The following is a 13,402-nucleotide window of genomic DNA, read 5'->3' as shown; positions in this document are numbered from 1 at the left end:
TAATGTATTATAAATATATACAACAGAATACATATATAAAACAGAATTTATCATAACATCTCAATTTTCATTATTATTCGTTTAGGCAAGAATACCGTCTTCTGTATTTTTAAAACATAATTTTCATTAAATAGTGCAATAACAATAAGACTGATAAAGTTTATTAAAATTTATTATTCTTTAAACAATAATTCTCAACATTCGAAGAGTAGCTTTATTTACTAAATTTCAAAACAAATACATGTAAAAAATCTTTAAATTTTTATATTTACTTATTAAAAATATTTGTCTTTTTAAATTTATATATTATTTAATAACATTTTGAAAAGGATCCAATCGGTTTCGGGGATTAGCCACCTATGATCGGTCATGTCTCTTCCGTTATTCTCGTTTACCGGAACTTATCTGCTGAACATGGAGACTTACCCACAGCAGCGTGTCTTAACAGCACCTCGTAAATGGATCGAGTTGAATTGATATCACTTGTGCGTTACCATGAGAGTTAAATGTTTCAAACACGGTCTGTACGCTATTGCCATCTGATGCAAGGCGTTGATGAACAATACGCATGCGGCATGTCATATTTCACGTTGATAAAGAAAATGAGAGATTGCATTTAAATATCTGACAGGCATTTTTCACTGAATAAATTTATAAAACACCTGCACCAAACGTAAAATTAAATTGCATTCTTTAGACTAAATTTTTTATTATAAAACATAGTCATAAAGAATTTCCTGGCAATTCATTTATTTTGGAAATAATTAACTATTCATATTTATATCGTATACAAATATCTCAATATTTAATTACAATATCGAAATTGAATTAAATTTTTCAGAAGGCAACTTTCCCTCTTAGCGTTATTAACTTTTGAGATATTAACGAGAGAGAAGAAATTAGGTAGAACTTAATAGTTCGCTGTAAACCCGACATTATTTTCGAGGTTTCTTCGTCGTCACATTATATTGAAGAAAGTCAGAAATCTCGCGTCGGCCTCCTGATCGGCGGTATTATCGGGCATTATCGGGCCATATGGAATTTAGGCTTGGAAACAGTCCCGTGCAGGAAATTGCTAACGACCTAAACGTTTGGGGCGGCGCACTGGGACTGTAAGTCCCATGGCCCCAGTTGTGATGGATGGACCTTGGCCTACTCTATAATTTGAAGGCGTTTTATGTGTGGCCCTAACACGTACTCCCTCAATGACCCTCCATATGTCCCAATTGTCGTCCGGCGTATAACAACGGGCCTCTGTAAATGGACGGTGACGGCCTTTTATCGCGGTTTCGAGACTCGCGAAAAATAAGCTTTAATAATATTAAATTATTATGCCCAACGATTTTGTGATTCGCGATAACTCATTCATTATCATTTGCAGCGATATGAATTGCGTTTCGAAGAGTGAAACGAGCGTTGCGGTTGCTCTTTTCAAAAGCGATATAGCGTCACATCTTTAATTCTATTATTAACGAACTATCTTGTTTCGGAATTTTGGGAAATCTAAAAAAAGCGCCCGTTCTGTTTATCTCTCTCGTTACATAATCTCGTTAATCTCAAATTCACGGGCGAAAATTCAGTATAATTGTTAAATGTTCGTACTTGCGTGAATAAATTATATACGCGATGCAAAATCACGGGGGAGGGACTAGGTGGGCGGGGGAGAAAACAAAAACTTATAATTCCGCAATTCGTGCCGCGAATTACATAGTTATTTAATAAATTGCTTTACATCTGCTCGCCAGCGTGCTAATTAGTGCCGGCCGCTATTATGCAAATCTTATACGTGGCGTAGGCATGGTTAAATGAATACCCAATTAAATTGCAAAGTGAGTGTTCCCAATTTTCCCTATATTTTGCCCTTTGGTACACTAATTAATTTCCACGGTCGAGCTCACTTTATTTACGCGCGACAAACCTCAAAATTGTGGCCGACCGTCCGGTATATTTACGCGAGCGGCCGCTCGCGCGCGCACCGCGAGCGCAAAAATACTCGTCGCGTTACATCGACAACTAGCGCGGATTCCTCGAGCTGATTTCCGAGAGCAACGAGCAACAAAATCAATTACGAACAAAACAAAACGCAAAAGTTGAACTCTTAACAGAATAAAAATTGGTTGCTAAAATCGATAAAAAGTATAACGTAAGTGTGTCAATCGATAGTTGTAACTACTTTCGTTTCTTTTTTATTTGTCTAAAAAAATAATTTAGATATCTATGCGATGTAAATACGCGCACTTTCCAAGAAATTTATCTTTTTGTGCGCGAGTTTATTTATTTCCGCGAGTTTCAGATTTAAATGATATGATCTTTAAAGATATCGTATTAGAAATAATTACGCACGCGTGCTGGTTACCTGATAGTGAGCAGTCTCTTCCATTTTACCATTTTACTACCATCCTTCACACGGTAAGGTCAGAACATGTCTCCGGGCGTGACAAAAATTGCTCGAGTCAAGAAGCGAAACGTGACGAAGCGTTCCATCGTCGGTCAGTCCCGATACGCAAGAACGATCGGGGGTTGTTGGGCCACCCTTCCCCCCGGTAACGTGGAATTATTGTGGATAATATGTGGATAGTTAGTCCGCGATTAGTCTGTCCGGCGGATTGTATCCCTTTCCCCTTTCCATTCCCGCGGGCGGCCTGCCGTGATAAATGACCGAATCCTTTGGAGTTTTTAACCGCGAGCCGTTCTCGCTCAAAGGTTCTACGCTCCATATCTCTCTCTCTCTCTCTCTCTCTCTCTCTCTCTCTCTCTCTCTCTCTCTCTCTCTCTCTCTCTCTCTCTCTCTCTCTCTCTCTCTCTCTCTCTCTCTCTCTCTCTCTCTCTCTCTCTCTCTCTCTCTCTCTCTCTCTCTCTCTCTCTCTCTCTCTCTCTCTCTCTCTCTCTCTCTCTCTCTCTCTCTCTCTCTCTCTCTCTCTCTCTCTCTCCCCCACTTACTTCGCGAACTCTCCCGTCCACCTCTGCACCTAAGGTCGTCGCTACAATTTTGCTGTAAATCACGTAAATGTTGACGTAAACGCCATGAGTAATTAGATATACTTGCCCGCGATAACCTGCGCTTCTTGCGTCATCATCTCTGATCTTCACCGACCTAAGAGCTGAGCTCTCCTTTCATGACAAAAGCAGAAATAGTATATTTCTAATTTTCTGTATCTCGGCATTTTTCTTGCTGACGAAAAGATGAAATCTTTCATAAATTATTTTATATAGACTTATATTACTGATTAAAAAAATTAATCTATAAATAAATATAAATATATATACCAATGTATAAATTTTAAATTTTTTGCAGTGAATTTTTCATTAATTAACCTTCCCTTTTTCTTCGTTATTAAAGAATATACTTAGCACTTTATTTCTTCGGGAGAACGCACCAGTAAACGTCACAGTGATGATATTTACGATCACCAGTTATCAAAATTAAAAGGACATTCCGCGATAGCTGCAAGAAAGCAGAAAGAAACGACTTTTGCCGTCGTACTCGCTTTCCCTCCCGTCTTATAACATCGCTAATCCATTGGCTACTTACTCCGTAGTGACTTTCGGCGAGGGTGAGACCGATGAGTTTACCCACCGCGGGGTTTCGATGTAGATTGCGACCCACGCCTAATTTTGAGACTCACCGTTGTTTATTGCCGAATCCTTTTAGCCTCGAATGGGGTGCCGGATAGTTCCATGTCTCCCTTCTTACTGCGAAAAGAAGGCGCGCCGAAGATGCCGGTCGTTCGACATTAAAGCGGAAGCCGGGGAAGAAAAATCTGCCGTTAATGTGAACGATGCAAACCGCAGTTCAATCCCGACCGTATTCAAAAACCGTTGGCATAATCATTTTAAGAGATTAAATGGAACGTGAGGTCTTTCTATCACAGTGGAACTTATATGAGCTTCTCAGTATTTCTATTGTAATTATTTTACATTTTAAAGATAAATATAAATAATATATTTATTTATTTAAAAATTGCATATTCTTTATATTTCCAACAAGTAGATAAATAAATTAAGGCTGAAATATGTTCCGTGAGACACACTGTGCATATAAGATAAAGTTTCTCTTACGGTTTACATTACACGTTTGGAAAATTTATGCTGCTCCAAAGATATATGAGTTCAATCGTAGCTCCAGTGCGGTATACTCCAGGGTTAATGCGACGCGAAATGACGAAGCTAGCCGCGAGGCATTCGACGAGATCGTTAGGGACACACCCGCGGAAAACACGGGTGGGCAACATCGTGTGACTTGGCATTAAAATCGCATTTGCCGCTTTTCCATGTTCCCTCGCTGCATTTATTAAACAGTTAGTTCGACCCCAAAGCAAAGCATTTAATGTTTAACATGGATAAATTGTGTGTGAGAGACAGAGAGAGAGAGAGATAACGTTCGATTCTTCTGCTTACAAGAAATTGATGTCAAAGTAAATTGAGAAGAATCGACGAATGTCCTATATATACATACTTTTATATATATTTCTAGAGAGAATAACGAAAATATTATTTATTTAATTCACACATTTGAAAAATTACTTAAAAAGTTTAAATTATGATTTTATCAAATCCTCTTCGTCTGATTTGTGCAAAGTAAATCAAATAAATCAGGCCGGCTTTGATCTCTGGCGCAATAACAGTTAAGCATTTACAAAATCACGCGCGTTATTTGCGGCCTACGCACATACACCGTGAGCGGCGACCACCGATCACCGATCACCGTCCATCCGTCCGTCGTGTGTCCATTCGGAGTCGCCCGGTTCGGAGGGAGGAAAACGCCGAGTGCGCATCGGTTCCCTCGTTTCATCGGGCTCTCCAATAAGAGTACACCTATAATTTGTAACGTGGCTCGGGTACCGGCCTAATGGAAAAATGCGTTCCGGCCAATTTTACGCGCAGCCGTCAGGCCAGGCTGTTGGCCGTAGTGCCGGTGCGGAGAGGAGAGAAGGAGGAGGACGAGGAGAAGGAAGAGCGAAACGAAAGAGGACGCGGTGAGCGGGAGAGAGCGAAGAGAAAGAGAACAGGAAGAAGGAAGAGAGAAAGAGAGACGAGCGGAAGAAGAAGGAAACGACGAAGAGGACCGAGCGAAGGCAGGAAGAAGCCTTCTGCAACTGCGCGAAAGGTGCACACACACGCAAGCGACGGCGGTAGGACCGGGGGACGGAGGGGTGGATACGGGTGGTGGATTTAAATGCGTTACAAAAGAAGTAAATCTGTAATAGGATTATAATGCCGGATCTCTCTCTCTCTCTCTTCTTCTTCTTCTTTTCTCTCTCCTTCTCTCTCTCTCTGTCTCTTTCTCTTCTCTCCTGTCCGAACGCGGGCGTGGCGCTTGTTGCGCGCTGGACTTCCTCGTCTCGGGGCACTTACGAGGTGGCCCTTCGAGTGGTTCGATTAAGCGGCCGGGTCGCGTGGAGCCGGCGCGTATTACTTCACCGAAGCGTTCTTGCACGCTCTCGCACACACGTCGCGGCTTTGATGACGTTAAGGCCCATTTCGGGACCGGTCAATCTTCGAACCATATCGCGTATAACTACCACGCCGTATAGCTATAACGCCGCCAAACTATGGAATTAAATGAAAATACATAGATGAAAAGATCAGCGAGAATAAATTGTTGTCAATGTCAAAAGGGAGATTTGACAAACGTTTACCGGAATTATCTTCCATTTTATAAACGCAATTCATGCACATTTAATTTTGCAAAAAACTTGAGGCTGTGGTATCTTTTTGTGAAATATCTCCTCCGCTCTGGACCAGGGATTAGAGTTAATCCGAGTTTGAAGATCTAATTTATATGTTCGAAATACTTTACTCGCGCGATACAAAACGGCCTCGCGCGTTCAGGAAGCGCTCAATCATACCGGGCGAAGCTGATTAACAGGTCGATTCAGTTTTCCAAAGACAATTATTTAACTTGCCAATATTGAACAGCGTTCAATTAGAGGCGAATCGAAATGAACACCGCGAATGATTCGAGCGCATGGTGCGTGTGCACCAGCCTGATGCCGCATCGGTTTTAAATCCCCATATAACGCTGCAATCCGTAAATGAAAATCTGTCGGCGGTGCCCTGAAATGGTTACGCGGATGGGGATATCGTAACATTTGCTCGCCGCAGGGACGCGAGGATAAAGGCGGGCCGCGATATTTTTCGCCCAAATATTTCGTATTCGTGTAACGTCAAATAATATAACGCGACGTTTCGTTGACCGAACGTTTCAGCTTGATTTGCTGTCGAATAGGAAAACTTTGTGTCTCAATGTTTCGTTTCCTGCACTACTCGTATGTGTAACTTTACCTACCATTTCATATTTTCCTGTAAAACTATCTGGAGTTTGCCTTCAAAAAAGATTGATATAAAATCTCATTTTTCTATCTTTATCTGTAAATATTGAAAAAATATTTAGTTTTAGCTTAACAAAATGTTCCAAACAAATAAGAAAAAAAAATACAAAAATCCTTGCTCGTAAAGAATAATACTTTATCAGAGTAAGCGATTCTGCTCGTCGACATCGGTATACGAGCTTAAGAGACGTAAATATCGCGGCGACGAGTACCAGCGAGCATAATTCTCGACCGGAGGACTGTCGTGGTCGTGGACGAGCGTTTAAATGGTCCCGCGATGGCGCGGTCGTTATTGCTCGTGGCTTTTGATTAATAACGACGCGATGGGGCGAGAACGACACCGAGGATAAAGGGCATGGCGGAGAGAACGGGATGAAAACGAGAGAGAGAGAGAGAGAGAGAGAGAAAGAGAGTATATCATAGTCCTATGTACCATAACCGAGTAACAAGCCAGGCGCTCCCCCCCTGGACGTAAAGATGTCTCGGCGGTCTCGGCTCGGTTATATCTTCATTATAAGCCCGGCCAGAGTTACGTACTGCCGCGGCTCGTGGTGCTCAAAATTATGCGCCGCCCGGAGTTATCACTGCCTTCGGGGTAGGCGTACGAATAATTGGCTTCCACCCATATAATACACTCCATACATCTCGCCACGGCGCCCTCGACGCGTCTCACGATACCCCTATTGCGGATTCGAGGGGGAGGTATCGCGTGCGTGCTCGTTTTCGATCAAAAATAATAAATAATTAGATGCGCGGCTTGTCGGTGAAGGCGAAACAATGTTTCCGTGTCACGATTCTCGTTCTCTTCGTTCTCGGGAACCTGTTACGATAAATCGTTATCGATAAAATTAACGGAATTAACACATTGCGTTTTCAAGACGGCGAACGGCGGTCTATATGTTCAAAATAGTGAAACGTCCCTTCGCTGTACCGCGACGCGCTTCGCGATCAGGCTCTGCTCTTGCGAGCTCCGGCGTGCACGTTGCACTTTTTGCCCTCGAAGAAGCCTGTCGTGTCGGCAGGGTTTATCGAACCCGCCGCTGTGGCCGTCGCCGCCGCCGCCGCCGCCGCCGACGATTCGGAATCCCCGCGTTTCCTTACGAAACGAACGGAATGCATAAGTATTTCCGGCGATATTCCACGGAGCGCGCGGAGGGAGGATTCTCCGCGGCGACTTCCGCTTGTGCGAGGCGAGCTAGTGTCCCTAATTACCGTGTCGGGTTCATGAATACGATTGCCGCCACCGCACGGAAGCTAGCGTGGCGTCACTGGCTGTTACTACCGCTCATGAATTTATGTATCTGCATTCCCCGACGCTGCTCGGCTCGGGGCACCCCGCAGAAGAAGAAGAAGAGTCGCCTCTCGTGTCGGCGCGGTTCCTTACCCTCGACGGAGGCCTCACGCCTCGCTACCCCCGAAGGATGTCGCGCCGCGGTCGTTCGGTTCGACTGACCGGCATGGCTCGACGGTCGCCTCGTCCTCCTGCAGGTTGATCGAGATGTCAGAATTCCGGGAGAGACGATAGTATCATTGTGAGAAAAGGATTTCACGCACGAGACGTGCGTCTAATTTTGGATTTCGGGATTCAAGCCCGACGATGAAATCCCTGTTACATAAATTCTGCAACGGCCTTTTATCAATTAAACGCGATAACGCACCATTAAACGCATACTGTGAAACAGTATGAAATTGTATATTTACTACGACATTATCATTATATTCATGTCAACCGAACTTGATATGACACATATTATCTCTTGTTAAAAACAGAGACTCTTTCCGCGATTTACAATTTTACAATCGCGCTTTCATTACGGATCGCACGCGGAAAAGAGTGCAGCGTTACGGTTACAATGTTCGCGATTTATACGGCTCCGCGCCTCGTTTCCTGTTATTTTTACTCGCAAAAATGGAAATTAAGTCCGTGAGTTACCGCGTGCGTTAACATCGCGGCGTAGGAGTTACAACGGGAGACGAGAGCAATCTTTATCTTCAGCAGATCTGAGAAACGGCGCGCGGCGGGCGGCGCTCTCCGTTTCGCTAATAATCCTGTTTGAATAGTGTCGTTATTAGTCATTTCCTTACTTGTGCGATATGTTAAGATACGCACTTATATAACGCGTCATAAAAAGAATGCCGCGTGTAAGATCGGTGCGATGCAGGTGCATCCAGTGATAACCAGATTCGTGGAGCGCTATACCGTCCGTTTATTTATTTCACGTTCCAAACATTTATCCTTTGCACTCGTGTACGGATGTAACTTGGAGGAACCTGCTGTAATTTCCCATAAAGTTATATACGATTCGCTAGTCACATATATGCACGTCTAACATCGTGAGATATCGGATCTACACGTATGATCGTCGCGTGATACTTTAGAAGCTTGAAACACGTTGTAACTTCTATAATTTTCACGTGATATTACGACGATAAAGTATTTGATACTCCCTGATAAAAATACCTTCAAAGAATAAAGATTGCATCAGATAATTGCAATGTACCTTGTGTGTTTTACTTTATTAATATACAGAGAGAGAGATTCACACTTCGAAACACGCAGACACATTCACAAAACAATCGAGGAGGTTTTTTAACATTTCGTAGCGGTTAATAAAGACGATTTAATTAGCGCAATTATCTTTGCTAATTGATTTTATTTTCTGCGTTATGTAGCATTTAAGAGAATACCACGTCATATTGGGTGATTTTCTCCTACACCCGTTAGAAAATTCCACGAAACAGCGAGTCTTTTCAGAAAGTCAAACTCGCCGTAATTGAAAAGGATTGATTACGACAGCGAAATAGATTTTGCCGTGCATCACACGTGATTAACATATGGCCGGACATAAATTAAAACGGAGCAGCAACCTTCACCGGCGCGGCGGATATGCGCTTATTTACCCGTAGTGACACATATCGTGCCCGTATTTATTATGCGAGAGTACCATCTTCGCGATTAATCGAGGCGCGAGTATGCGTGCTAGCGCGGCGATGGACAGAGGAAACCGTCGCGATTTAACATATTAGCGTTAATTAAGGCAATTATGTCTCCGCGTCGTGAGCATGAGAGTGTGTCCGCTATCCGCTCGACTCATCCATATTCAGCAGCCATTTCCGACCGGGGGTTATACACATACGAGAGGGAGAGAGAGAGAGAGAGAGAAGAAGACTAGAAACAACGCCATATACAACGCCGCGCGTTCCTCGTTGCCTTCGCAGTGTCGCATGTTGACAGTCACCGTGGGATTATTCCGTTCACCGTCGTCACGAGGAGATCGGGGACGCGGTAACGTAACCGCGTTCTCCACGGTCTCTCTCCACGTGTTTTCTCTCTGTCTCTCCTCGGCTCACCTTCCCTTGTCTCGCGTCCCTCTCCTTGTCCTCTCCTCGTATACTCGCCTACGAAGCTCCATTAGAAATTTGCATTGAGGAGCCGAGCCGCCGCGTAGGAAGTCCTTACCTCTCCGTGTAATTATCGCGGCGATAATAACGAGATCGTAATGAGGATCATCGCGCGGTCGGCGGGCTAGCGGGCACTTTGTCGTTAGTACTTGAGTAATACCACGATTTACTGCACGACGCTCAAGTACGCGAATGCATAACGACACGTTCTTCTCCGTGTCTACCTTTTAATCGCTCTCATTATTCAAAATATGAATAAAGATTCTAACAAACGGAAATCGAGTCGACACGAGCCGGCGAACGCAAATGTTCGTGATTACAGTTGTTTCGAGATATTTATTTGTGTTTATTTATGTTATTAACTTATGGTTTAAGCCCTCTTCAGCTAGCACCCTGATTGTGAACTGTATTGATCCGCATTCTCCGTCTGTTAGAATTTTCTATATAAACAAGCGAAATATTTTTCTCAATTAATGAGTAAAGATATTAAAACTCCGGTATACGTCAAAGATTACAGGGAATATTGTATAACGCTAAACGCTACGTATGATTACAATAATCTCAAATATGCTCATGTGAAGTACTTTTGATTGAATAAAACAGTTCAAAAATATTTAATAAAGCAACTAAAATTCAAACTACGTTTCGAAGAGCTTAAAATACCGCAAGGCGTGAACGAGAGTCTTACGACGGATCAAAATTCTATCCGGAGCGACGCTCCGCCGATGGCAGATCGCACGTATGAGGAATCGAGCGTCTGGCGATGTCTAAAATTGGACGAGCGGGCAGTCGATACTCTCGTGATAGTGATAGCGCGCGGCGATGGCGGTGTGGAGACGTGTTGCGCAAAAAGCGAGGAAAAAGGAAGAACGGCGGAGAGGAGAGAAAAGCAGAGGAGGAAGAGACGGAGGAAGAGGAGGAGGAGGCGGAGGGAAAACGGGAGGAGGATGGGGATGCGAGGCGGCAGTTAAAAGAGGCAGGGTGAGAGTCGGGCCAAGCCAGCTAGCTGGCCGGGTAGATGCAGACAGAGAATCCAAAGGGGCGGGTGGACGGAAGAGGGTGAAGAGGACAAGGCAGGAGACGGCGCGGGAGGACGGAAAGGGGGTGGGAGGGAGGGAGGTGAGTGGCGAGAGGGCGGCGGGCGGCAGGAGGGTCGGAGGATAGGAGAAAACCGGGCACGTCTAGGTTTTGCTATGACCAATGGCAGACGGGGACACAGCGCGCGCCGTTCGTATCGATCCAAGGGAGACTGCTACGTTGGACTCTCCGTGGAGTGCCTCTCTCGCCCGGGTCACCTCATCCGTCCTCAGTGAGGAGGATCCTTCGTCTTCCTCGTTTTTCAGACCCCGGCCGCGCCGCGCCGTATTTTCCTTTTGTTCGTGCGATTTATCGCCCGGCCTCCCCTCCGCCTCTCCCATCCTGCCGCCTTCCCTCCATCGTCCCTCTGTGCCTTGAATGCGATACTTATTCGTCTCGCTTTTTTCATGTGCTTAATTTAATATGATAAAGACGACGCTGAGTCTGAAACCTAAGAAATAGGTTTCAGGAAGCGAAAGGTGCTTGCATATTTGTTTTGATTGAGATGTGCTCGAATCGTCTCTTGTTCATGAAAGTTTATATTGAATCCCACATTTATCGTTTTTAATAATCAGTTATTTTGTAAAATTTAGGAAATCCGTATTTATAAATGAGATTTATGTAGAATTATACTTTAAACCATCATTATCTTATTTAATTATAATATTGTAAAAGTTTTCAAAAATACGACGATGAAATTAAATCTGGATTTACTTATATTAGTTTGACGATTGTAAACTGCCTTTGTGTGTGTAATATTAAGAAATACATATTTATTTTGCTCGATGTTACGTGAAGCAATTTCTAAGACTAAATTTTCTAGCTATTTATTTGCACATCTGCATATTGACTTTTATTTTATTATCTTTAGCTCGTTATTTTATTTTTAATCATACGTCTCTGATAACTTTAGATAAAAAATGCTTCGTTGTATTTTCGGTTTCCGACCATCTGCCTAGTGCAAAATCATTGCGTCTAGCATAAGCAGAAATCATTTTATCTCGATAGTAACTTGTTCGATAATCTTGGATGTTCTCCAGAGCGTACCTCAGTTAGAGGGTGCACCTTCGAGAGGTAGACTCGCTACCTTCAACCTTCTTGAAACAAGTCGGCGCACGCGCGACACAACTCGAGCCGGGTCCTCCCTATCAAGAGACACGAATATCGGGCTGAGGGAAAGGGCGTCGTCGGACAGGGAGGGACACGGAGGTCGAGTGTGTCACCACGGGTGCGTGTCGCGTCGGTGACACACTCGTCTGGACATGCGTACTCCTCCGGCCTATCGTCGCTCGGGTTATTAAAATTTTCGAGCCAATGAACATCCCCCGATCCGCGAGGCGGAGACACTGCCAGGCGTCGCTTGTCGTCGATGAATATAGAGAATAGAGAGAATGGCACGGGGGTGTTTGTCACGAGGTCGAATAGTGTTTGTCACAGTAAGAGCGCTGTTCGTATAGTCCGATCTTGTATCTAGGATCATTTTAAATCGGATCTTAAATGATCTTCAGATTCCATCCAGTCAAACTATATAGCGTCTCAAGATCGTGCTTAAGACGATCTTAATGATGATATCAGACTATCTCCCTAGATCGATACATAATACATAGAACTATTTAATGTGGTTTTGTCACAAGTAATTAGATATGATTTAGCTGTACATCATCTTCAGTCAGTCTTGAAGCATAAATAAAATTCATGCACGCTTATATAGTGCCCTTTATAATGCTTTACAACCACTTACGTGAATCTAGCTTTGTAACTAAATTTGCGACAAGATTGCTCGACATATATGGCGTTACATTGCACAAGTGATGAAATTATTTCTATTTGAATTGTGAATTACTTGAAAAGATATCTTTGTTATTTTAATTAAGATTTCTACTAAAAAATATTGTAAAATCTAACTGATTTTATTTATTAAATTTATATAATTATAGATTAATATCAGAAGAGTTTACAGATAATTATTGAAAGAGTTGTATTTTTGTCTATTTGAAACAGAGTTTGAACCTTACGTTCTTCCAAGAGAATATGAGAACTATTGGTGAAATATATAGTCATGCTATTAGAAACTCAGATTCCCATTCTGATTGACTTCGATTCTCCAGGAGCATTACTCGATCGCGCATGTTTCTCGGCGACGCGCAAGAAGGACATTAGAGGCACAGTCCAGTCGCCGGTCGATTACCTCCGACCATCATTTGCCGTAAGTCGTTTGTAGGACGTCGCGGTAGATTTGTGGAGAGCTTTCGGAACGGCGCGGCGCGGCGGCAGGTTGCGACCGTCGTTACGTCGCCCTCGTCGCGCTCGTTCGCGTCGTTCGTTACGAGTTCGCGGGTGGAGCAGCCGGACGAGCGAGGGAGGCGAACGAGGGCGCACCAGGGGAAACCGAGGAGTGACGGGAGGACGGGCGGAGGGGTGGCGGAGAACTAGGATGATTTTATGGTCGTGCAACTCGGAGCAGGGTCGTTGAGTGGCGGTTTTTGTTGCGAACCTCCGGTGGACCGGGCCCCGAACCATCCAGCATCTCTCCTCCGCGAACCGCCCACTCCATTATCTCGGTGATGATGAGTGCGCGGGCGGGTGGACCT

This window comes from Temnothorax nylanderi, unplaced genomic scaffold, assembly GCF_030848795.1.
Source record: "Temnothorax nylanderi isolate EJ_2023f unplaced genomic scaffold, tnyl_v1.0 TNYL_tig0029_pilon, whole genome shotgun sequence".
In the NCBI taxonomy this organism is placed as follows: domain Eukaryota; kingdom Metazoa; phylum Arthropoda; class Insecta; order Hymenoptera; family Formicidae; genus Temnothorax; species Temnothorax nylanderi.
Note: the sequence above shows the minus strand (reverse complement) of the source record.